The 27,060-nt window shown below is 44.0% G+C and overlaps 1 long non-coding RNA gene across 1 annotated transcript; it reads left to right on the forward strand.

Moving 5' to 3' along the window:
* On the forward strand, positions 1–25,959 carry 8430437L04Rik (RIKEN cDNA 8430437L04 gene). Its single transcript, NR_040503.1, has 7 exons — positions 1–470; positions 716–893; positions 1,802–1,907; positions 10,735–10,811; positions 21,062–21,186; positions 23,292–23,381; positions 25,343–25,959. It is a non-coding gene; the product is annotated as an RIKEN cDNA 8430437L04 gene (long non-coding RNA).
* Positions 25,960–27,060: the final 1,101 nt, after the last annotated feature.

A 27,060-nucleotide genomic window follows, 5' to 3' on the forward strand; every position in this document is an offset into this window, starting at 1 on the left:
GAACACACTGAGCAAGGGGCCTTAATGAGCGGCAGGAGGACTGTGAGCTAGCCAGAAAGCTCGCCTCTCCTTCCTCCTGGTTTTAGAGGATTCTCTAATAAGGGCATAACTGGGAGAAAAAGGAGAGAAACTCAACTCAGGGTAACAGCAGGAGTCCCCCAGCGATCTTCTAAGCAGCTTCCCCAGAAGGCCTCCAGCCATTCCTGGGACCGGAAGACTTAATGAGCACAGCCCTCTATGCCTGTGGGGCTGAACACCACCACTAAAGCCGCCTTCACTCGGGTCCCTGCCCTCGGTGATCAGCTGGCCACTCCGAGAAGCAGAAAACGGAGGAATTCTTGGCAGCCTTGACCCTGCTGTTGCTTGATGAGATAAATATATCCACTTTGTCTTATGGAAGGGGGTCACTGAAATGTAGGTAGCTCAAGATGCTAACAAGATGAACTTAAATTTCGTTTCTAGAACAAATGGTATGTGAGAACAGACGCAGGGACAACGTTTCTCTCTCTCCTTCCTTTGTTTTCTTTGTCTTCTCTCTCTCTCCCTCCCTTCTCCACCCCTCTTCCATTTTCTTTTCCTTCCTCCCTCTTCCCTTCTTTCCTATCTTTCTTGCTTTTCTATGCCAGGGTCTCTGGTCCAAGTTGGCCTCCACCTCCCTCTGCAGCTGAGGACGAGACCTTGATCTCTGTATCTTCTTGCCTACCCCCCCCCCCAGATTTCAGACATGCACTGCTACACCCTCTTTATACAGTGCTAGAAAGAGAACTCACGGCTTCATCCTCTATAGCTGAGCTCCGTCTCTGACCCTGGAAGATTCTATTGCACCAGGCCACAAAGAAAGAAATCACAAGAACAGGCAGCTGCCACTCCCAAACGTGGACCAGCTCCTCAAGGTATGTGGGCACTACAGCAGGAGAGAAATTTGGTACGTCCAAACTGCCAAAGCAGGAATGCTTTGGGGACTATTCTCTCCTTCTGTCCCCTAACTTGTGACGGATTTATAAGGAAGCAAGACAGTGTTCGCCATGAACTATCACCTCATCTCAGAGGAGGAACTGACGTGTTCTTTCAGGAGACACTGGATTAAAAGGTGGCTGGTTCCAGAGTGAGCTCAGGCTTTCTGGTGAGAATGTGTCCAGAGCTGTAAAAGGCAGAGCTGTCTGTGCCTCTGCTCTGTGAAACCTTCAACACAGCCAGAGAAGGGCTCTAACAGGGTGCTACACTTAAGCTAGATGGGGAAGTGGTGATCTGGGGAGACTCACTGATCTCCGGCCAGCCATGGCCTGCCTGGGACACCAACACCGAGCCATAGACAAGCTCTAGCCTCCCATCTGCAGAAGGGGTCTAATCAACCAGCAGAGACTGCGTGCCCAGTCACTGAGGGATCCCACACAGGAAAGCACTTGGAAGCGCTTCAGTACTCTCTCTCTCTCTCTCTCTCTCTCTCTCTATATATATATATATATATATATATATATCATTATTTCCACAACAGTCTGTACAACTCTAGGCATAATTCAACAAGAAAGAGAGAAAAGAGAGGTGGGGGTGACCTGGTGGCCATGAGTCTTTATCACTAATCATTCTCAGGTCTAGTAGGCACCTTCACGTATGAGCATCGTACTTCCTCATCTTGGAACAATTGCCTTTGTCAAAACTTGGCAAAAAGGAAGGAATGGCCTCTGCCCCACTTCACCTACACTGGAGTATGAAGAGCATCCTTTAGCCAGAGATGCCACACAGCCCCCTTTTCTTTATTATAATGCAAGGCTTGAAACTAAACTTTTAATTTTCCGTGAAGATGACCTACCAAAGTCCTGGCCACACAGAAAATATCACATCCCTGGGATTTGCTGTGGGGAAGCTACGCAGACTTTCTGGAGCTCCATCCTGGACCCTAAACAGAGGTGAGCACTTCCAGGACTCCAGGTCAGAATCGACTCTGTGTTCTCCGAAAGCTTCAAAACAAAGGATAGGTGATTCTTTTTATTGCTAGATGTTGAGGCTTCCATTGAGGGCTAAGGAGTGCTGAGGAGTAGAGGGGTAGGGTAGCCCCAAATACTTTTAACAGACCCCACAAGTGTAGAAGTCAATCCTGTTCTGGAATGGTAGACATGGGGCTAGGAAAAGCAAGAATCACCTGTGAACTGTTGGTTTGCGTTTGGGCTGAGTCACAGCAATGTATGACCTATCATGCAAGTCCATCTCTGGGGGGTTTTCAGACAGACTGGCAAATGGAGTGATGACTAGGGAAAAAAAAGGACCTCACTGCAGGTAACACCTTCCAAAACAAGAGCTGTCTGTGTCCACCTTCCTTTGCTTCTTTCTGAGCTCCAGTGTACATCACCATTGCTGTCATTCATTCTCTGCGTTTCTCAGATTCCACATTCTCCAGACATTCATGTGGACCCAACAGCAGTGACTTTTCCCTTGGCTGTGTCCTGAGAGTCAAGTGTGGTCCTTGGGAAGGCATACATAGAGGCAGTCAATGGGGCACACCGTGGTCAGAGGAAGAAGGGAATAGATTTTAGTGATCAAGAATGGCCAGCAGGGCCTTCCCAGGAAGGGCTGTGGCTATCTCACCATGGGAAGAAGTTCCAGCTTTTAGAGAATGCCCATCATGGCAGCCCAGAGACCTGCCAATTGTCGGCAGCACTCTGGCAAGCGAAGGGACTCAAGTCTGCCTTTGTGTAGTAGAGCAGTGCTTAGTAGATCTAGAAATCGGAGGATAGTGAGGGGTACAGAGCTAAAGAAAAGCCCAGGGAATGTCTTCCCCATTTCACCCCGCCCACAGAACAGGTAAGAAGACAGGCTTAGAGAAAGTCCTCTATTTCCCTCAACTTGTCAAATGTTCCTGCTTTTCTATAAACTGTATCTGGGATTTTCCTGCCAAAACCCACCACTCCCTTCTCCAAATAAATGACTAGGATTTCTTACCCTGTTTGTTCCCAAAGCTACTGTATCTATTGCTGGAAGGCTTGACCAAAGCCCCCCCAAACTAGCACAATGATCCCTAGGGCACACAGTTGTGCTGGATTTCTCTACCCCACCCAGTTGATTTCAGACTCCCACCCCACATGTGTCAAACCTCTCTGGAAATGTCCCCACAGATACACAAGGGTGATTTGGCCCGTCCTTGATATCTATATCTATATCTAGCCATATAGCAACTAAGACCAACTCTCACGCATGATGCTATACACAGCACACTCCTCAAGGGGATCCCATGAGGGATCTCCCACATCTCCAGCTTCATGTGTGTTTGTCAGCACCCTAAGATATTCAGCCTTGAGCAGAACTAAGCAGTTTGGTTTCACCCATGCTTGGTTGAATCTCACTATTCTCTCCTTTGTCTCTTTAAATCGGAGAATTCTTTGTCTTCCTTCTCCAGCTCCCATGTGCATGAGTGACACAGGAAGTCCCGCTCCCTGGAATACATGTCCAATCAAGCACTGGGGAATCTGATACAGTTTCCTTTCCTGTTTAGCTTCTAGATAGCAATGCAGAAGGCAATTCATCCACCTGAGGTGGCCAAAATAGAGAACTTGGTTTTAGGAAGTCAGGTCTCTGCTACATCAAAACACTTTATCATTTTGAAGACAGAGATTGAGTGAAGGCTCTTTCCTAGGATTGAAAAAAAAATCCATTAATAGCCCAGAGTTGAGAACTAACCTGGATTGGCCACCTCTTTGCATCTCTCCACCTACATCTTCCTGGAGAATCCCAGGGTGACAGCAATTAGAACTTCGGTGTGGTTGTTAAAAGCCAATGACAGGGAGGCTCATCCCTATGTCTTGTCCTTTTAGGCCCTTGATATTGACGGATCAGACCTTTCTACACTCGTTCTTATGGACTCTCCTTGAGTAGTACCAACACCCTTCCAAGTTTTCCAGATGCAAGGCATGGCAGTCAGTCTGTGATCTCTTGGTGGCTTGGAGCCCCCATAAGTCAGTTGTAGCCAACTGAGTCTATTAGATAAATCTGGTCACTAGCTGGTGACTTTTACCATGAAAAGACAAACTAGTCACACAAAATGAAGCAAGCAAAAAGACCATGTCCCTCTCCAGGATGTACCAAAAATCTGCTTTAACTGGCAGTATTAATTTCAGAGTTTGAAATGGAAGCAAAGGCAGCTAACTGGTCTTTGAACGCACTGAATAAGCTCCCCAATGGGCAAGAATTTCTGTGTGTGTGTGTGTGTGTGTGTGTGTGTGTGTGTGTGTGTGTGTGTGTGTGTGTGTCTGTGTGTGTGTGTGTGTGTTTGTGTAAAAGTCACCATACCCAGCCAGGCTTGGAGGCAGTACCTATATGTACCTTATTCTCGACAAACCCGGGGAGACTCCCTGCTCCTCCCTATTTTGAGCCACAGTGTGCACATACAACAGAAGCAGCTGGCCATGAAGACAAAGCTTTCTAAAGGGTGGGTGCTCGCCACCAAGGCACCTGAATACCCACCTGCTCCAGAAAGGAACACGACCTGCTTTTATTGTGTTTGTGACAAATCAGTGAACAGAGGGGTCATTTTCTGCCTTGATTTCTTTAAACTCCGTGTGTTTAAGAAGGATAAAATGCACATTAGGAACATGACAGAGCACAGCCACCACAATGTCCCAGCTCCTGGGATCCTATTCAACTCTTCTTCTTTTCCCCTTCAGTGAGCTTCGCATAAAGCTAACCCAAACCCACATGGGTTTCTATAACATCCCAAAAGAATGACAATGAGTGATGTGCCGTAGGTGGAAACTGCCCGAAGAAACCTAAATTGTAACTGGGAAAAAAAATTGACATTTTAGATTTTAAATGTTACACAGTTTTTATAAAGCTTCAGTCAATTTATTTTATTTATTCTAATGAAGAGCATTACAACTGCTTTAGTGCGCTGCAGCAAGCATCGATCACACCATTAATCACACCTTGTGAATAGCCACAAATCAAGTTCCAACAGCAAGCACTGAATCAGGAGCAATGAAGCATAAACTCCTTCACAATTTATGATCTCTCCAATTGCATCTTTTCAACCATTAAATTGCAAGATACCATAAATTTTTATCTTCTTCACTTCAGTCACATTATTGATTCTGCCGTGTGAAATACAGAAGTGCCGTAAATCTCAGCTATTGAATTAAATTTAAAGTCTCGACTTTAGAAAAGAAACCCCACACGCTGCCATGGCTGTTAATTTACACTGAGGAACAAATGATAGAAACATTAAAATTTAAATGGACAACAGGGATTTCTAAAAGCCATAGTTACTGTCAATCCTGGTCCTTGTCAACCTTGAGGGCTTTTTTTTTTATTATTATTAATTCAAATTTTAAAATATGGGGGAAAAGAATTTTAAAATATTTTAAAGCAGAAGGTAAGTAGATTATTCACAGGATCGGGCAATAGAAAGATTCCTCAATGGGACGGGCAGCCAATAGTAGATATTCAAAAGGCAAGACAATGACGGCATTGTCTTACCTCGTGCTCATCCCATGATAAGCGAACTGAATCCATGTGCCCCATACCTCTGGCTTTAGTAATGAGCCCAGGGAAGCCCTGGAAGTCTCTAGGTAGGTGTGCTCCGTCTTCACTGCTGATCCATTGGCTGCATGCTGTTCCTCTCTGGCTGCCCCAGGATGCTTTCCTTGCAACAATCCTGCTCATCTCCCCCACCCCAGCCCCTGCCCATGCCTTTCTGACTCCTGGTTATATCTGGTCAATGGAAGGCACTAACAGAGTAGCAAAGTACAGGGAGAGAGGGGGGGGGCATGGGAGGTAGGAATGCCCCCACCCCTACCTCCTGCCCTACCTCATCCCGCTTCCATTCCATGGTTTGTCAGGGTTTGTATCCTGCCTTGACTTGTTTGTGTGGACTCAGAGGGAGACCTATCCCTGAGCTCAAGCTCTTCTCACTCCAGTCCCCTTTGCTGTTCCAGGCCTGGGACTTATCAAGTCTTCTCCCGACATTTCCCTCCAGATACCTCAGTCTCCATTTAACCTCAGTACCTTTAACCCTGTCCACAGCTCCATAAGGGATCTTTCTTCAAAGTCTCATCATTTGTGATACAGATTCCTCCCGGAACCTAGACTTGACAAGGTGTCAAGACTCAGAAAAGATCTCAACCACCTCAGAGAGCAGCAGGCAGCAACCTAGCCTTGTAGTCAAAGATGGCATCAATGCCTAAAGTCCTAAAATAACCCCTGGCCAGGTGACGATCGGGAAATACACGCTATGAGCTGGCAAAGAGCTGTCCCTGGTTGTCATACATTGCACCCAAAGGGGGGACAAACTGAATCATGCAAACCACCAGGCAAGCTGGGTCCTTCCACTACAGGGAAGCAGAAGAAAATGCTGAGCAAAGTTTGGGCACAGTTGCATTACAACTCAAAAAGGGATAATTCATGGCTAGTTACAAGGTTTAGGCTGGCCGGATTCAACACACAGCAGTAGACCACTAGAAAACTCTTCCAGGAATTGAAACAACCCTAAGAGGTGTGAGTTATAGTCTGATGTTTGCAGCTTCATCCACTCTCTAAGCTGCACAGTTTTTTTTTTTCTTCTTTCCCTCCAAATTGCCCTTTGGGAAAGTGAGGCAGTTAAGAAGCTGGGATGGCAATAGTTCAAGATAATATTATAACAGCTGCCTTGTGACCTACTTCCTTTCCCAGCTGAGGACTCCTGGAATTGTATATATGAAATAACAGAATTGTCCCATTGAATGCTGTCTTAGAGACCAGGATATACCCGAGAGCCAGCAAAGCTATTCTGGGACTAAGTAGGGCTTCAACCAACCCTGCAGGATCCATATAGGCAGGTCCTGGCTAAACAAGACTCCTGAGGTCATTCTTGAATTGGTTGAAGTCCAAGTTAAAGTAAGAAGAGCAAACCTGGGCATGGTATCTTAGAGTATGCCTTTAATCCCAGCACTCAGGAGGCACAGCACTCATCCCATGATAAGCGAACTGAATCCATGTGCCCCATACCTCTGGCTTTAGTAATGAGCCCAGGGAAGCCCTGGAAGTCTCTAGGTAGGTGTGCTCCGTCTTCACTGCTGATCCATTGGCTGCATGCTGTTCCTCTCTGGCTGCCCCAGGATGCTTTCCTTGCAACAATCCTGCTCATCTCCCCCACCCCAGCCCCTGCCCATGCCTTTCTGACTCCTGGTTATATCTGGTCAAGTAGGCACAGGTAGGTGGATCTCTATGAGTTAGAGGCCAGCCTGGTCTACAGAGTGAGGTCTGTTATAGCCAGAGATATGTAGAAAGAGAGACCTTGTCTCAAAGAAAGAGAAAGAAAGAAAGGGAGAGGGGGGGAGGGAGGGAGGGAGGGAGGGAGGAAGGAAGGAAGGAAGGAAGGAAGGAAGGAAGGAAGGAAGGAAGGAAGGAAGGAGAAAAAAGGAAGAAAAGAAAGAAGAGTTAGGGCATTTAAGGAAGTGGAATAAGGAAGTTCATGAGTTGAAGCAGACCTGGGCTACACAGGGAAACACTGTCTAAAAACCACCGCCGCCACCACCACTACCAACAACAACAAGCAAAACCAAATAAATTGGAACAGTGACAGTGATGTGAGGCAAGCAAGAAGAGCAGCCCAGACTGTGTGAGCTCTCAAGTGTCCTAGGCTCAGAGAGATTCCTACAACACCTGCCTTCTTAGTCTATCACAGCATGGCCGAAAGTCTTGGGGAGTTTCTGACAGTCAGAGAAATAACCAGCGCTCAGAAGAGGGGAAAACCTCTGTGCAGTCAAACAGTGCATTCACTGCCAGACACTGCCTTTCCCGGGGGACAACCAATGCTACCAGCTCATCTCCCTACTGTGTAAATACCTATGTGTGTGCACGCTTTCAGACATACTCTTTTCATATGCAAACATGCACACGCATGCTTGGATGTGCATGTAAACTACATATGTATATATATATATATGTACATATATATATGTGTATATGCATATGTGTATATATATGCATACTGCACCCAGGTTTTTCATTTAGCCCTTTGCCATGAAGCTTGCTTTAGGCCAGCATGTGGAAGAGGTACCTTGCTGCCCATTTAGGAGGCACATTGCTTATGAAAGATGGACTGATTGATTCATCCATTCATTCCACTGTTGATAGACATGTGGTTGTTTCCAATCTCCTGTCATTAAGAACCATACCAGTGTAACATCAGAAACATGTCATTTTACAATTGCTGTATGGTTGTTTTAAAATTGATCTGAGTTTTTAAAACTGTATCTTACAAACACTGGAAAACCATTCTGGCCCTCAGACTGTGACAAGGACTCATGGTAAAGCTCTTAGCCTAGAGACACTTTCCAATCTTCTGTCCCCTTGGAAATATGAATATTGCGATCCTTCGTACCTCTAACCTTACTCTATGAAAAAGCCTATATAAGTCCAAAGAATGAATGGGTAGCCCAAAGAATGAATTTTTAAAGTTAGTAAAAACAAAAGGAGAGCTGTCACCCAGAAACCGCTTTCACTAGGATCTCACCTGGTCCCTCGGCGCTCTCAAAGCCTACCGTCCTCTCTTATCTCTTAAATTGCCTTTGCCAGCCTGCTCACTAAACCCATTGCCTCCAGTTCTCTCATTCTCCATTCCAAACCAGAAGAAATCAGATTAATTTTTTATGTGTTCCTCAAATCCATAAATCTAATTTTAAATTCCAAAACAGCTCTAACATCTTTGAAATGTTAATAACCCTATAAAAATATTCACATTAGCCCAAATTATATGATTAATGTGGCATCTTCCCCACGAACATTTTAAATGACTTTAAACACATGACTCGTGGCAGTTACCATAAGCCTTGAGTTCCATCTTAGAAAATGAGACGCTGGATGACATTACCTGATAAACACAATTTCTAAATAAACACCAAACGCTTTCCCTAGCTCTGCGCCATCTTGATTCATTTCAATGGAATGCCACCACCGTTGGGAACATCAAAGTATACCAAGTGTGAGCCAACAACACTGGCTTGGAGACTTTGGCCTGTAGCTGGCGAGGGAGTGGGTAAGGGGCTGGAACTGTAGCTGAGTGGCAAGGCATCTGCCTGTTGTATACAAAGTTCCGGGTTCAAGTCTCACAACTGAAAACAAATTGCGACTTGTTGGGGTGTGTCTTAGTCAGGGTTTCTATTCCTGCACAAACATCATGACCAAGAAGCAAGTTGGGGAGGAAAGGGTTTATTCAGCTTACACTTCCATACAGCTGTTCATCACCAAGGAAGTCAGGACTGGAACTCAAGCAGATCAGAAAGCAGGAGCTGATACAGAAGCCATGGAGGGATGTTCTTTACTGGCTTGCCTCCCCTGGCTTGCTCAGCCTGCTCTCTTATAGAACCAAGACTACCAGCCCAGGGATGGTACCACCCACAAGGGGACCTCCCCGCTTGACCACTAATTGAGAGAATGCCTTGCAGCTGGATCTCGAGGAGGCATTTCCTCAACTGAAGCTCCTTTCTCTGTGATAACTCCAGCCTGTGTCAAGTTGACACAAAACTAGCCTGTACACCCTAACTCAAAATAAGCATCCTTTGTGGTGGATAAATATCAATTACAGATAGTCCCTAATTCAAAATGGTTCATTTAGGACTTTCCAAATTTACATTGGCACAAAATGATAAACATTTGGTATCAATGGTATTTTGGATGTTTTATTGTTGTTGTTTGTTTGTTTGTTTGTTTGTTTTTAGATGTTCTGACTGTGTAGCCCAAGCTGGCCTGAAATCAATTGTCTTCTTTCCTTAGCCTCCCCATTGCTGGGATTATAAGCACTACATGCAGCTTCAAAGTTTTGCTTTTGATTCTTTCTTAGGCAAATGACAGGTTGTACTGCATGACTCTGAGGGTGGAGACAGCTTGCAGCAGCTACCAGCCAGCCTCTAGTGGGTACCATGTTTCAGTGAGCTGGGTTGTGGGGCTCAGTGGGTTTGCCACGTTAAATACACTTTTAGCATATGCTGCTTTTGCTTATGAGATGAGCTTTCACCCAAAGCCTCTATGTTTTGTTAGAGAGGCAACAGTGACCTCTGTGAATCAGTGCATTCTTTGCCAGGTTCTTAGAAACATGCTACTCAGGTGGCCTTTGGCATCTAGCTTGCCCATCTCTAAGATGCTATACTAAAGGCAGCCTGCAGCTGATGAGTGAGCTTGCTAGATTTCCTAAGTGTTGAAGATACTAGGAACAAAAAGCACCCCCCCAAACACACACACACACACACACACACACACACACACTTGCACACACACACACTGCTAGTGTTTAAATTCTGTAAAACCAAGAATTCCCTCAAGTGCCAAACTTACAAAAGCCAAAAGCTGACTAGAGCTGTTTTCTCCAGGAGGGTGAGGGTGGAATATAAGAAACCATTGCAAATTGGCCATCTAAAAGCAAGCCTGTGCCTCAGCACGCAGCTAAGCTGGTGCTTCCAACTGACAGTTTCTCAAAGGACTTATTTCCCCTAGACCAGATTTTCTTGTTCTCTTTCTTACCTTTTGGCTGGTAGCAATAGGATGGCATGTTGTTATTTTCCAAGTTGCCAAGATTAATGCTCATTTTCTGGTTAATTAGAATCTTTTAAATAAAAACACTCCAAGTTCAGACTATTGTTGTACTCATTACCATTTCTGTAGTATCTTCACAGGCAGCTATTATGCAAGGCTTCGGTAATTTTAACACGGCCCTTTTATTCTGTTTGTCTTTATTGAAGACTTGGTGCTCATTACTGGATTGTCTCTTGACAGCCCAGAGTACTCCCCCAGACTCTCCTCCTGAACTGTAAGGAACCTATTTTGCATCCTCAAGGGCCTTCCTGGATCAGGTAAGACACTGGCTTTGAAGATAATGAAAACTTGTTGTCTATAAGCTCTTAACATGGAATCCTTCCCACTAGGTCCTCGAGTCTCTCCTGTGCTTCATTCAGTGTTTGAAGGTTGCTTGCATTCTGCAAACCTTGGCTGCTTGATGGTGGGAGTTTCTATTCCTCTGTTTACTTCCTTTTGCATTAAGTGAGTTAATACCATGCTTCAAGAGGTGATTGGAGGAGTCATTTGGACATTGTCTTAGTTAGGGTTTCACTGCTGCGAACAGACACCCCATGACCAAGGCAACTCTTATAAGGACAACATTTAATTGGGGCTGGCTTACAGGTTCGGAGATTTAGTCCATTATTATCAAGGCAGGAACATGGCAGCATCCAGGCAGGCATGGTGCAGGAGGAGCTGAGAGTTCTACATCTTCATCTGAAGGCTGCTGGCAGAATACTAGCTTCCAAGCAGGTAGGACAGGGTATTAAAGCCCATGCCCACAGTGACATACCTACTCCAACAAGGCCACACCTCCCAACAGTGCCACTTCCTGGGCTAAGCATACACAAACCATAACAGACATGTAACCGACCATGGCATAACCATGAAATTTACTCTATGTTTGGAAATTCACAGGAACAGTTTCAATTAAACTGGAAGAAAAAAAAAACCCTATCCCATGCTTAAATTATTCTTCACAAGAAGCAGAGAAAGATGAATTCTGCGGACGGTCTACTAATATATAGCACTGAGTATACACACAAAGTCTATGGCTGAATTGAGGTGGACATGCTTGGATCAGGTCCCTACCCGTTTCAATGGCAAATCTTCCACAGTGTTCTGGGCCTGGTTGTTCTTGAACCTAAAGGTCCCAGACTTCTAGACCTCCCAGTGGGCTGCGAGCTAGGGGTGAGTAGGGGCAGCTGTGCCTCTGGAGCCCCACTCTGGCTCTCTGTCAAGTAACAGCTCTCATATCTGTAAGACATTGTCAGCATGGCCTACTTGAAAGTAGACCGGAAGTCTGGTCGCCAAGGCAGAATCAGGGGCTACTCTTCCAAACTCCTGTCATCTCTCTTCATTTTCCTTCTCTCCCTGAGATTCCTTTGCTTAGCCCCAGCCTTCCTGAACTTCCTGAAGTGTTCTTTTAATGGCTTACATGTAAGACAAAGCCAGCTAAACGAAGGTGTATTTTCCCCATCTCACAGAGGCAGAATCTAGAACACTTATGTCTGGTATTTCCTGCTCCTGTGTCTTATATCTTATTTTACATGCATTTCTCTTTGGTAACCTCTATATTCATAAATGAAGAGTCAAGACATTTTAACACTGGGGTGTATCAGGCACTGAACAACTCGGGCTGTTCAGGGGAATATGGTGTCCCCAGCCTGACCATGGGAAGAAAATTCTTCTTTACAAAGGTACCATGGGACAGATGCTGGTGGCAAGGTAGGATGGACCTGTGGACCTTCTGGGTAGAAAGCTTAAGTGGGCTGAAAAAAAAAAAAGCCACATATAGCCGCTGGTCACATGGATATCCAAGAACCCGGGTGGTCCTTGTATTTCCAATTTAAATCCTGCTCTACTTGGAGTCCCCAATGCTTCAAATGGTCGCTGTGAATATGTAGAAATAAATGTTCTTTGGAAGCCCTGTGACAGTTCTCATCAAAGCCTGATCTCTCTGTCCAAGGGTGAGTTTCATGAGAGGGAGAAAAACCGGCAGCTAACCACATTTTACTCTTTGACATTCCAATTACATTAAGCAAGGCAGGCATTAGAGATCAATGGATGGGTCGGCCCAGTGATGTGCAGGGGAGAGAAGGGCGGGTCACTGAGGAGATGGCCCAGGGTGGTCACAGGGCAGTGGTTGGTGTCTCTGAACAGAACTCACCCTCTGCGAGCCTCGGCCTGTGGCTTCTAAAGTGCTGTCCCTTCATTACCTCCCCGCTGTCCCTTTCTGACAGTCTGAGCCTGTCAATCTGGACCATTGCCTGGGCTGGAAGGCTGGTTTAACTAGGGTTCAGCTCACCATTTCAAAAGGAGGTTTCTGTTTGTGGCAATAATAAGTGACTGCACTCTCTACTCCTGGGCATTTTCCACTGAAGCCCGATTGGCCCCCAACTTGGGCTCCATCAATCTCTTTCTAACTTCACCAGTACAGGTGCCCACAGGGTTTGTCTTTTCTAGTGCAAACTAGCTGTGAGGTCCTTCTTTATTTTACAACTGATTGACTAAAGCATGGAGTTTAGTAGATTGAGGATCAAATAAATGAAAACCATAATATTCCTCCCCTGGGGGGCTAGGTTTTGATTATTTTGTTGACCCTAGAATAAGACATGCCCTTGGGATCGAAAAAAGAGAGAGAGAAAAAAAAGAAAGAAAAAACCAACACACAGCCCCCCATTCCACCCCACCCCCAACCCTCCTGTGGCCAAGGCCAGATGTTCCTGCCAGGATTGATTCAATTACATTTAAAGTTAAAAGGTAGACAACACACTCCCCTCCACAACCCCACCCCAGAGAATGAGCACCTACCTGCTGGAAGAGAAACCCAGTATCGGTCATGGTGAAGGGTCTGAGGATCCCTGGGAAATGAGGGTGGATTTGGCTCTCTGGCTGGGGTTCAGAAGGGCTCACTCGTAGGAGCACCATCAGGGTTAGTTAACTGCATACAGTGACAGGAGGCCTGCCTTCACTGTAAGGATCTAAAAGCCTTGTGATTCAATCACGACCCAAATCTAGTGCTTTCTAAATGGGTGGACATTAAAGGAGAGAATGTGGGGCTTGGCAGCCTGTTCATAAACAGTTTATCACCTCAGCTGCTCTGGAAGGTTTTGCATCCCAAGGGCGGGCTATGTGCCAAATGCTGGAAGAGAATGTGGTAGAAATAAAAGAATATGGCCAAAGTCTACCTGTTTTCCATCTGTGCTGGGAGTCCGTCTTAATTAGCATATCATTAATGGAGCTGTACTTCCTATCTTTGACAGTCTAGACCTTCAGGGTTTCATCCTGTACTGGCTAGTTTTGTGTCAACTTGACACAGGCTGGAGTTATCACAGAGAAAGGAGCTTCAGTTGAGGAAATGCCTCCTCGAGATCCAGCTGCAAGGCATTCTCTCAATTAGTGGTCAAGCGGGGAGGTCCCCTTGTGGGTGGTACCATCCCTGGGCTGGTAGTCTTGGTTCTATAAGAGAGCAGGCTGAGCAAGCCAGGGGAGGCAAGCCAGTAAAGAACATCCCTCCATGGCTTCTGTATCAGCTCCTGCTTTCTGACCTGCTTGAGTTCCAGTCCTGACTTCCTTGGTGATGAACAGCAGTATGAAAGTGTAAGCTGAATAAACCCTTTCCTCCCCAACTTGCTTCTTGGTCATGATGTTTGTGCAGGAATAGAAACCCTGACTAAGACATAGGGACTATCTGTAATTGATATTTATCCACTGCAAAGGATACTTATTTTTCAGTGGAATAGGAACAAAGTGTCTAATATAAAAAATGGAAACAATTTTCAAGATATAAACTGTTAGCCTTCAAGCATTAGAAAGCAAACTTATAAAACAAACAAACAAACAAAAATCCTGAACAACCCAAAACCCAACAAACAACAACCACAACAAAACCTCCAACATGTTCCCATACCATGTTCTCTGTATTCAAAATGAAAATGCTTAAATTTTCAAAACTTTCAAAACTCACAGTCACAAGATACTAGGCTTATGAAGGCTGAGCCTGCGGACACACCTCCTTTGCTTTCAAGCTCATGTCTTGCCCTTTTCCTTAGGCAATGTGCTGTGATTCCACACACTCTTAAAACTGGAGACCTCTCTGTTATCCCTTGCTGGGTAATGAAGAGTGAGAAATGAACAGACATCTATTCGCCCGAGGGAGGGCAAAGGCTGCTCTAGACAAGCTTATTAATTGTCCTACTTTCAGGAGCATGGCTGACTAAAGGCAGCTATACTTTTAAAAGCTCACCCCATCCTGGGCAGCTCGTCATGAGAGCTGTATTACTGGTATTGCAGGCAGTGCCCCAGAAGAGGTTCCCCCAACTCCACTGCTTCCACAGCCTGGGTGAGAGGTCTGGCAACCCTCTTGTCAGTTTTTGAGGGTCTGTCTTCCCTCTCTCACAGTGGGTCTCAGTCTTCCTAACATTGCCACCCTTTAACACAGTTCCTCATGTTGTGCTGACCCCCAACTATAAAATTATTTCATTTATACCCCATAACTATAATTTTGCTACTGTTATGAATCATAATGTAAACATCTGATGTGCAGGATATCTGATATGTGACCCCCAAAGGGCTTGCAACCCACAGATTGAGAACCAATGCTCTGCAAGCTAATATTTCGATCAAAAACAAATAGCTAAACATGTACTAAGGTAATCTATCTTACAAAACCCTCATGAAGAAGCATACCCTAAAAACATCTGTTGGCTCTGCCCTGATGCCATTCCCACCCCATGCCTGCCTTCATTCATTCAGGAATTTCTCCAATTTACCAAAACAATCCTGAAAGGTCTCTCCGCTATCCTGATTCTACACATCTCCAAGTTTTTCTTGCTAAATGCTAGTGTTAGTCTCATGCTTAAAATTTCCACTTGACCACCAAGTCGTCCTTCCTACTAAACCCTCTTGCCCCGGCTTCTCCTCTAGCTTCTTGCTCAAATCACCCATTTAATGTGCACTGAATATCCTGATAATACGCCCATATCCACCAGATTCTCAACATAGCTTTAGTAATTACACATGGATTTTGGTAAAATTCTTACCTGAGCAAAAAGGACCTCTACTTGGATTTCTATGGTTTCATGAGGGCTCCTACTATGGTCTTTCTCAGGCCACCATCCTCCACCAGGCAGTTAGCCCATGAGATGGAGGCCCCATGCTACCAAGGAGCTAGAAACTCACATCTAGATCACACACTGTCTAGATGAAACCCCAGTCATACAATAGATGAGACTGAGACAGGCTGACTCCATGACAGCCTTCAAATTGGCAGTTCAGGAGACTAGGCCTAAACTCTGTTTCCAAGAACTGGGCAAGTCCAGGCAACTCAGTTATTGAAAACAAAACAAAACAAAACAAAACAAAACAAAACAAAACAAAAACAACCCAGGCCTCAGGCAGCCAGTTAGAAACTACCCAGCCATCAGAAGCTGCTCTGAAACCTGGACGGAGGCAGGGCAATGGGTCAGCAACAGTTTCCAGACTTCCTTAGCAACAGTTTCCAGCCCTCCACTCCCCAGCAATGGTTCTGAAATGTCCCTAGAGATAGAATTAATAGATTAAGAAAAAAGTCACCTACCCCTCCTCAGAATTCCCCTAATGTGCTATAAACCAGGCTTGTGAACTCACTTGGGCACCTCTATCTTGATAGATAGTAGATTCCAACATGTAGATTTCTGCAGAATAAAACACTCTTTGCCTTTTATATACTATTTGAGTCTGGAGTATCATTCTTTGGTGAATCATGGACCCTTATAAGACCTCCCTATCCCACTATCCTAATATTTCTGTCAGAAAGAAAAGAAACACTGAGGGTGGCCAGGCAGATTGGGCGAGGGAGCTGCTCTGAACATCAGTGGCAGATGTCAAGCATCACATAAACAGTGATTGGTGAGCTACGTGGCCCAGAGCAGGGCGTCTGAGTTTGCAAGTCACAGAGAATACAGACAAGGGTGACTTAGGAACACCTAGCAAGATCTTATAATCTGTGTGGCAAAAGGATGGGGCTGGAAACAGCTGTGGTTCATATGTCCTTGGAATAACCCAGAACTCACCTTCCAGGCAAGGGTAATGCTTGCTACTGCTAAATAGCTCAATGATGTTGAAGAGAGAGATCTGTTTTTGAGGGTTCATTTTCAAAAATAAGCCAGTTATGGCTTGCTTATAATATATATTCCCTGATCTGTGGTCCTGATGAGTAAAAGTGGAGCCAGCCTTGGAATTTGCTTTTTCTCATCAACTTGGGCCGTGTTCCCCAGGCAGGGTTTCAAGGGCGAGGAGTAGACTTTGGCAGAGGGACTTAAATCTTCAAGCTCCCTCATGACCCATCTCAGATGGAGTTGAGCAGGTGCCACCAGGGAAGGCCCAGGGTCTGTACCCTGCTACTAAACGGGATGGCAGGAAGCCTGTACACATATTGTTAGCATGCATACGGGGTTTTGGGAGGAGGTCTTAGAAGCTTAGCAACATTCTCTACTAATCAGAGTGTGATGACCACATTGGGGAACATTCTTGCAGAATATACCAGAAGCATAAAAATTGGTGGTGTGGGATACTAGTTTCTGTTATTTAAGTTGAATCGAGGGATTCCTCTTTCCTGACTCCTTTTTCATTTGCAGTAGCTATGGTATTTTTTTAAAGACAGGTAGACCATTGTTTTTTAATCTCTCTACCCACAAATTGTGTCACTGACATACTGTGTTTCAGCAAAGAACATTTGAAGTCCTTGGCTTCATTAGATAAATTATATGACCAAGTTAATCATTTAACCCCCAGAAGACCTCAAGAGAATTTCTGTTGTTTATTTTGCTTCTTGCAGCAGATCCAGGTAGAATGTGCCCTCTCTACTGGAAGTGACACCAGATAGATGCTCCCATATTGTGCCCCACAGATTTCTTTTCCTATTCTTTTTTCCCTCTCTTCCTTTTATAAATTTGTTGTTGTTAATTATTATTTGGGTTCAACAAGAACTTAGGAGCCTGTTCTTTTCTCCTTCTCTTTGAGGACATCCAAGAGAAGAAAGGGTCAGTTTGAGCGGCACACTGATACCCTCTGAGACAGGGCAGAAGTTCAGCTGCTCTGGGGGTGGGGGTGGGGGGGCTGATAGATTACAGAGTAAGGGCTGAGCACATGAGCTCGCCCACACATTCACTCACCTCTCCACATGCCACTCTCTCCCCATGCTTCCTAGAAGGGCAAGCCACTGTCAGTTAAAACTACAGCTCCGAGCCTCCACAGAACAATAGATTTTGATTAGAAAAACACTAATGCTATATCTATTTGTTAATTGTAGACTCTTAACAATTTCTGTCAAATGTGGGATTCTTTTTTTTTTTTTTAATTTCTGAAGAGTAATCATGGGCTTCTGAAATTCTGTGTGAGCCCTTTGGGTTCAGGCTTTTGTTTGAAAAAATGTGGGGGAAGGGTAGGGGTGGTGGTGAGGGGAACGGTAAGAGGACGGGATGTAGTATTTCTCCTTTCAAGGGTACTTGAGACAACAAATGTTGAGCTTACGGTTTGAATCACAAAGACCCAAAGATAAACCACCTAGAAAGCTTTGATCAAGATGTTTACATCTTCAATTCAAGCATCAGGCTGGAGAGAGGGAAACTACAGAGCACAGGTAGAAGCTCTGATTTTTATTTTTACACAAGGCGCCTCAATTATCGTCTCAGAATTAGCACACATTTACTGTCTACTCTGCTGTAATCGAGAGACTAAGAAACCATCCAAGGAGAAAAATTACAACTATAATAGAAAAATCGTTGTTTTCTAGGTAGGAGAGGGAGTTTGGGTCATTCAGCTCCATAAAACCAAAAAAAATGAAATTAAATATTAAATAAAAAGCTAGCATAAGACAGGAACATTTATCTGTCACTGGCCAGAGCCCTGTAAAGTGTGACATGATCGTCCTGAGCTATCCGTGTTTGGAGGACAGTCCCGTGCTTCATTAAGAGATTTAAAGAGTCCAAGTTGCCTGGAAATATTTGACAATTCGTCGAGACAGGCCAGCCAGGAAATTTTTTTTTTGTTTAATGCCTGGGTAGTTGAAGCACATAACAGGATCTTAGGAAAGAAGGGTTCTGACATTCTGAGACTGAGAATGACAGAGAAAGAGGACATGAACACAAGGCCCTGTCGTCGGGTTGTCTTCTACTTGAGGCCCAAATTTGGCTCATGACTGGTCCTAGCGGGCCACAGGATAGAAGGGAGTGCTGGTCCTTTGTGAAGAACTCCCAGTTACATTTCCGTAAGCACAACAAGCATGGTGCTTGGGAAAATCCTCAACTGGTAACAGGAAGAGAAGAATCACCCTCTCCCCGTCTCCACCCCTAGCACCAGAGCTTTCGGTACTAGGATCCTCATCCACCGCCAGGACCCAGGAAGAAAGCAAGACCCCATCACGCACAGATGAGGTTCACAGTGCTTCTGCGAGCATCTCCTTGGCTTCTCAAAAACACCTGGTAGGGATAGTTATTTGGAACAACCATAAAATCCAATATGCCTGTCTCTACCCCTCAGTGCTGGGATTATGGGCACAAGCAGCCATGCCCAGCTGTTTTATGCAGGTAAGGGTTTTAATACTCAGGTCCTCACGCTTGCTGAGGAAGCAAGCTCTTCTTCTTAAAGTCTTCCTACCCACACCTTCAAAGTTTCAATTATTGAGTCCACTAGCCTAAGTGGATACAGCTGACCAACTAACATATTAAACACACATGTGTGCGTGCACACACACACACATATATATACACACTGGGTATACAAGAGAATCACAAAAGTGAAAACCAAGCACTCAGAGCCTGATGTGACTTAGAAGCTTATAATTAAAGGACATGGTCAATTTTAGAGGAAGATTAATCATTAATCATTTCTGTTGGGGGTGGGGTGGGGGAAGCTGGAGAGATGGTTAAGAACACTGACTGTTCTTCCAAAGGGCCTGAGTTCAATTTCCAGCAACCACATGGTGGCTCACAACCATCTGTAATGAGATCTGGTGTCCTCTTCTGGTGTGTCTGAAGACAGCTATAGTGTTCAAATGTATACTAAATAAATATTTTTTTAAAAAGATACTTCCTATTGAGGATAAATGGACTATAAAAAGAGATACTAGCCAGAGACAACGGATGTCTCGGCTACAGATGTGGCAAGACTCCATTTGTCCTCACCATTTGATGATATTACGTGGAGGGAAATCAGGGCCATTACTTTCTATCAGGGGGAAGTTCCCATATGGAGCTGGGGGAACTTCAGAGAAAGCCTTTATTTGTGCTTTTGACTCCCAGTTTCAAAGCTAAAGCTGTGTGTTTAAGGCTATGATCTTCTTGGCCTCAACTAAGTAAGTAAAATATTTAAAGGAGTTGTACAGTACTTGAATTTTAGGCACAGAGCTTTCTTCTGCTATGCAATCTATTATTTCTGTTTCAAGAAACCCAACTATTAACATAAGAAAGAATGGTTTGTGTTTGTATTCAACTGGAGAATTTGCTCTTCCGAGTCCCACACTAGATACCGGTTGCTACATGACCAATCACCATGGAACTTAGTTGCCTATACCACAAGAGCACTGTGATGTCTAAAACTAAAAGCCCGAGTGATCTAAGTGCCGACAGGAAATCTTGCACACTGTTCCAACTAGTACTTCCAACATTCTTCCCAAACCTCGTCTTTGTCATATTCACTAGTTGAGCGTGTGTGTGTCTATTCTTTATGTCACTATAGGCAAAGTCCTCTTTCTATCGATTCTGAGGAAGTCTTACCCTACTTTCTCTTAAAATTTTTACTAGTATACTCACAGGTCATTAAGCTCCAACTAAGCACTTCTTCAAGGTCCTTCCAAAATCTGCCCTTCCCGAGTTCCAAAGATAGAGTGATCTATTTTAGGCTGCCACTTCTGGATACCCAAACCAGTTCCAGTTGTTCATTGGTGCGTAATAGATTAGACAAACGTAGTGGTTTAAAATGACAGCAATAACTTATTAGTACTTCAGAATCTTTGACTTAGGCAGGGAACACTCATCTCTGTTCCAAGTGACATTAGCCAAGGCAGCTTGTCAGGGCATGAGGGAGTGAGTGGGCCCAATTCCCAAATGACCCATTTGCATGTTGGGGCTGGCTATTTGCTTAAAGTTTAGCCTGGGCTAGGGGTCAAGGCCAATATCCCCCTAAGAAGACCTCCATGTGCCCTGATTTCCTCATTATATGGTGACTGGAGTCATCCTACCAAGTGAGGACCTCAGCCTTTTCAAATCAGCTCAGTAAGGTAAGGTAAAATGGGCATTGTTCAAAGTCAACACAATAGAAACAGGCTTACTCAGTGGGTTCTTGCCTGTTGGAAAGGTGTATTCATTGTGGAATTGCTTCCCACACATGTTAGGACAGAGTTGATGCAACGCTGGCTTCCGTAACAGGAAAGAAACGGTCTGCCATTCTCTCTGTCAAATTAAGGATGCAGCTGCAGCTGTGTGAATGGCTACAAAGTTCAAGAAAGCTCAAACTGACATCTTTTTTCAAGTGGGGCCCAAAACTCTCCCACTTCCTACTCCAGGGCATCTTTATCTAGGCCTAGGATGTCCGTAGGAGTTTCCATGACCACATGCAGTCACTGAAGAGGGTCAAGAGAGTGAATGACCATAAGTTACTCACAACCAACAGGGGAAGAAGCTGACAGAGGTGAGACAAGCAACTCTACTTACTACCTTACCCAGAAGGCCCTGGGGGATCAAGTGCCCATCTCTGAACAGCTAACCATCACACTAGCATACGCGCTTTGGGTTTTCCTCTTCTGGTGGTTTTGTTGTTTTCTCTGTGTAATGCTGGCTGTCCTAGAACTTGCTCTACAGACCAGGCTGGCTTTGAACTCACAGAGATTCACCAGCCTCTGCCTCTGGGGTGCTGGGATTAAAGGTGTGCGCTACCACGCCTGGTTTTTTTCTCTTCTGGTGGTTTTATTCTCTCCTGTTTCTCACTCTTAGTCCCCAAGGTAATTTCTCAAATTAACCAGCACATCAGCTTCTGTCTCAGACCTCTCTTGGGAGACCCCCTGAATAACACGTTGCTTCAGGAACAGGTGGATCACAGAATTTATGTTTGAGGGTACCAAATCCCAACTCTTAAAAATATATGGGCAAAGCAAGCTCTATGCTGTTCTTGTTGTTTTGTTGTTGTTGTTGTTTGCAATAGGAAACATTTTAAACTAATATAGGCATGCTAAGAGGAGAGGGAGGCAGAAGCGAAATCTGGAAGTATGGAAAAGGACCAATTAGTTCAGGGTTCCAAATAGTAACTGGCATGTCTGTGGAACAAATCCAACCTTCCTTGCTGGTGACTGGCTGGTGTGAATATCCACTAGTACAGAGGAAGGGACATCTGGTAAGACAGGATCCCTTGGGAGTCTGAATTGAGATGTATACAAATTTCCCTGTCACTAATAGTGGCAAATCTAAGCTAGAGAAGCTGAAGAAGCTATAGATGAGTTCTGTCCAACTTTTCTGAACCTATTCACATTTGTCCTTCTGCCAAATCTAATTCAGACCTTTGTGCCTGGCATGTCCCTTCCCGCCTAAACCCATTTTTGAAATGGCTCAATGCTGTTAATGATTGATTACTATCTGAGAGCCATGTACTTCTCTAATTGCTTTATGTCACGTTAGAAGCCATATGAGTCACAACAGTTTAGTCTCCAAGTGCTGAAAGACATAGTCAGTTCTAAGCTTTAAAAGTTTAAGATGCTAAGCCTGGTATGGTAGCATAAGCCCTTAATCCCAGCACTTGGGAGGCAGAGACAGGCTGATCTCAAATTCAAAGTCAGCTTGATATACACATCAAGTTCCGTGCCAGCCAGGGTTACCTGGTAAGACCCTGTCTCAGATAGATAGATAGATAGATAGATAGATAGATAGATAGATAGATAGATAGATAGATAGATAGATCTAGAATGCTATTGAATTCTCATTGGTTGGATCTTTAAAGTTTTTCTTTAAAAAAAAGTTTAAGATGTTGAATTCACATGTGATCCAATTGGCAAACACATTCGTAGTGACTTGAAGTAATGTTAAATCTCAGACATAAACCCCTAAACATGCATACCACGCACACATCAGTAGATACTCATATCATAAACACCACAGCAGATATTGCATTGCTCTAAGTAAAGTATACAAAAATATCCGATTCTATTGGCGTTTGGAGTAAACACTCACACACATTCTTCTACAGATGACAGAGGGTACATTGATATTCTCCCCTTTTCTGGTACTTGCTGTGGTACAAAACAAGGCCTTTCCTGTTTATTTGATAGCCAGTTCCTCACTGGTTGAGTTACGTCTGCCAAGAGCTCAGGAGAGAATTCTGGCGCACATATCTCCTCATCCTTTCCTGAGTGGACAGGGAAGACGAATGCCATTCGAGAGTGGCTTCCATGCACTTCTCTGACATAACCCACTGTCTCCTCTTAGTCATTTGTGAGGCAAAATTAACCCTCAGGAGTGCAGAACCGATCCACACAGCCAGAGGGTTAGCAAGCCTGAGCACCTGGTGGTATGCCCAGACCTGAGGACTGTGCACAGTTCTGATTGCTTTTCTGTTGTTCACAAGTTGATTTAACACTCCGTCAAAGTGTTCTTTTCTCCTGTGCCCATTTTCCATGGGAGAGAACTGAGGAAGACAGAGCTTAAGAGACGTGGCCTAAGATTTGAAGCTTGGGAACCTCAGCTGGTTTCAGAGCCTGAGTGTGTCTTGTTGTTGTTGTTGTAATTTTAATTTCCTTCACCAAAAAGCATCCGGCATGGAAGTCAATTTGAAAGGACTCTCACTAACAAAAACGGAAAAAGAAAAATCTATCATCGAAGAAATTACATCACAGCCAGGTATGGTGTGTGCAGCTCAGACCTGTAATCCTAACACTCAAGAAGCTGAGGCAGGAGGATTGTCAAGAGTACAAAACCAGCCTGAGTTATAAAACATGGCAAATTCCAGGCTTCTGCATCAAAGCCAATGATAGTAAAGTATTATAAATCCCTGAATGGAGCTGAGTTCTATCATCCCATTTGAGAGGAAGGAAAAAGAGGGAGGGAGGGAGGAAGGGAGGGAGGGAGGGAGGAAGGGAGGGAGGGAGGGAGGGAGGGAGGATTGGTTAGTGATTTGTTGTGTGGGACTGTTCTTTGTTACATTAGATCAAATATAAAGGAATGAGAGGGGCAGGAAAGCTGTTGTTTGCTAACTACCACAGCAGTAATTGTTAGAGGTAAAAGTTCATAAAAGTACTGGGTAAAAGTTTGAGGAATGGCAATGTATTTCCACACATGAAGGTATCCTGCCAAGATACTTACTCATTACAAAAAGAAAGTCGTACATTTACACCAGAGAAGCTGGCAATTAGCACCTTAATCAAAAGCTCGAGGTTAACATCCGCAGTAATGGACACAGGAGGTTATGTGCCTCCTGTTTTAACTTGCTGCACTTTCTGCTGTTTTCTTGCTAAAATTTTATAGCTTGAATCTAATCACAAGGAAACTCTAGACAACCCCAAAGGAAGGGACATAATATTAAGTTGCCTGTAGTCTTAAAAAAACATGTAACATTGTTATGAATGAACAGTGACTGTTTCAGATTAAGACAGACTAGCAAGACACGGCAGTGAATGTTGTAAGTGCTCCAAAAATAATATCCTTCTCCTCCTCCTCCTCCTCCTCCTCCTCCTCCTCCTCCTCCTCCTCCTCCTCCTCCTCCTCCTTCTCCTCCTCCCCCTCCTTCTTCCTCCTTCTTCTCCTTCTTCTTCTTCCTGCTAAAAAAGCATTGCTGAGATCAAATGGCAAACCCTAAGCAAGCTAATAGATGAAATAATAGCATTTTATCAATTCAAATTTCCCAACTTTGATGGGAAATTATGCTGTGGCTTTGTAGGAGAATGTTCTATTCAGGAAACACACTGAAGCATTTAGGAGCAAAGGAATATTGACTTTTTAATTTATTTTCAGTCCATTTAGAAAAAAGTTGTACATACACAGAGAAATTATAAGTATGTATGTATGTGTGTATGTATGTATTTATACAGAAAGAGAATATACGAAAGCAAATGTACAACTTTTAATATTTGGGAGGTCTGGACAAGGTGGATATGTATATATCCTTAGTATAATTCTTTTAATTTTTCTGTAATATAAAATTGTGTGAAATAATCTTTTATATATCTGAAAAGAAGAAGGTATCAGCATAAAAATTCAGAGCCTCTGCACCTGGGATTCCTTCTGGCCAAGTGATCAAAAATCTAATTCAAATTGGCCAGGCAAAATACACACACACACAAAAATATTATTGGTCCATGTTCTCTGAGGGTAGAGATGACCTAAGACATAGCTGAGTCTAGCTCAGTGCCATTGTGTCTTGGTTCTTTTCCTCTTATCCCATCCCCCACTGGGTTGGCTTTATTCTCTGTGCCTATCTGGAGGTGCCTGGAAGTTCTAGGCTTAGTATTCTGGGTTTAGATCTAGTTGGAAACACAAAGACCCCTCTTCCTAGTGCAGCAGATGTCTTCCTTCTGTGGTACGTTCCATCAGCTTCCATACACCTGCCTCCTGATACATTTGATGCTCAGCACTTCTGGTTTAGCTAAGCTGAATGAAAAGCTCCCCTCTGGAGCCAAAGTCAGCCGGATACTCACATAGGTAGAAGTGACTCACGTATGGAAACTAGAGGTACCCACACCAGATTCTGGGAATACAAACACAAGACACCCATAGATTCTAAACTATTGAGAACAGTGTAACTTGTCCTTCTAAACTCATGGCTTAAAACAACTATCTTCTCTTTGTGCACAACTATGATTTAGGCAAGATTTAGCAGGAGCAGTTCACCATTGCTCCACATGGTGGCAGCTGAGTGGCTTGATCACAAGGACTCCTGGGTTCATTTCCAAGATGGCTGCTTCCCAGGAACGACAAATGGATGCTGAACTATCAGCTGAGGATTCTTCTCCACGGGTATCTCTTGGGCTCCCTCAAAGAGACAAAACAGGATTCCAAGAGACAGAAAGGGATGATGTCACACATCTGAGATGTAAGGGGTTAAATCCCATATTCTGAGGAGGAAAGCCCCAAAAAGACTCAAAGGGGCAATGAAATGACTTTGCCTCTCCAGGCAGAATGACAAAGAATGTCCATCTGTCTTTAATCCATTCTCTCTTTTCTATTGTTCATTTCTCTCTTGTTCTATTGTTTTTAACAAAGCTTGAGTCCAGATGTGTATTTCTTTACCAGAAGTGGTGGCAAGACAGGTGCAAACCTGTGAAAATGGCATTTAGTGCTAGGAAGTGGTTCAGAGATGATGTCTTCTGTAGGGACAGAAGTTATTCAGTTATGGTGCAACCATATGAAAATTTTATGACACAAATTTTCCAGTAGAAGCTAAAAATTTGGCATTTTGAATTAAACCTAAGTTATTGGCTCATCTTTTAAAATAACTTTTCTTCATTTGTTTATTTTATATGTGGTAGGAAGTCAAATGTTACAGAGTGTGTGTGGAGGTCTCAGGCCATCACCTGACAGCCAGCTCACTCCTTCCACTTTGTGGGACCCAGGAATTGGACTCAGGTCGTTAGGCTTGGCAGTAGGTGGCTTTACCTTCTGAGTCATCTTGCTGGAGCTGGCTAATCTTTTAAAAAACAATGTGAGACCAAGCAAAGCACCCTGAGGCAAACTCAGGTACTGGACCACCAACCTATGACTGGAGGTATTTGCTGTCACTACTTTAAAAAAGATTCATAAAATCATTGTAATTTCCTAAGATAATATCTCAGAAGACGATTAGGTTAAGAAACCCACGAGGTATGAGAGCATGGATTAATTCTTATTTTAGGGATAGTCCCAGCATTGCCTGTAGATTAAAAGTAGCCTTCAAACAAAACCATGAACTACAGCAATTGTGTCGAAGTGTTAAACTGGCGAGTGATTTATTGCAAGGCAACAGATAACTGGACCACAATCTTGACATGACTCTTTGAGAATCAAACTTCTCATCCCATGAAATTATATCTGCTATTAGCACTATTTCCAGTTCACTGTCTCTGTTATTCACATTGCTATGATGATCTGAGGATCATTTTCTAAACAATGGTATGTCTGAAATTTAGAAAGATTTTTTTTTCTAGCCCCAATTTTCTATTGTAACAATGAAAACATTATAATAGCTATAAGAAATCAGCATAAGAATTACCCAAAGTGTTACTCTCTTGTTTCTCTTCTTTCAGTAGCATGGCCTTCCAAACAGCCTACTTAATGAAAGGGGAAACACACCTTCAAGACTGTTGCTTTAAAACCAAAAATCCCACCATTAGGTTTTACCGATGAAGACTCAGGAACAAAATGGTGTGGTGAAAGCCTGCTAGCTCAGAGAGGCAGAGAAAGCATCCAGCTGACCTTCCTACTCTACAGATGTCTCAGAAGGAAAGTGTTCCTTCTCCTCTCCACGCTGTCTAAAATCCCCTTCAACTCAAAGACCCTCTTCTCTGTTGACTTACGTTCACTCCCTGTAGGCTGGTTACTTGCTCTG

Source organism: Mus musculus, chromosome 2, assembly GCF_000001635.26.
Source record: "Mus musculus strain C57BL/6J chromosome 2, GRCm38.p6 C57BL/6J".
Classification (NCBI taxonomy): Eukaryota; Metazoa; Chordata; class Mammalia; order Rodentia; family Muridae; genus Mus; species Mus musculus.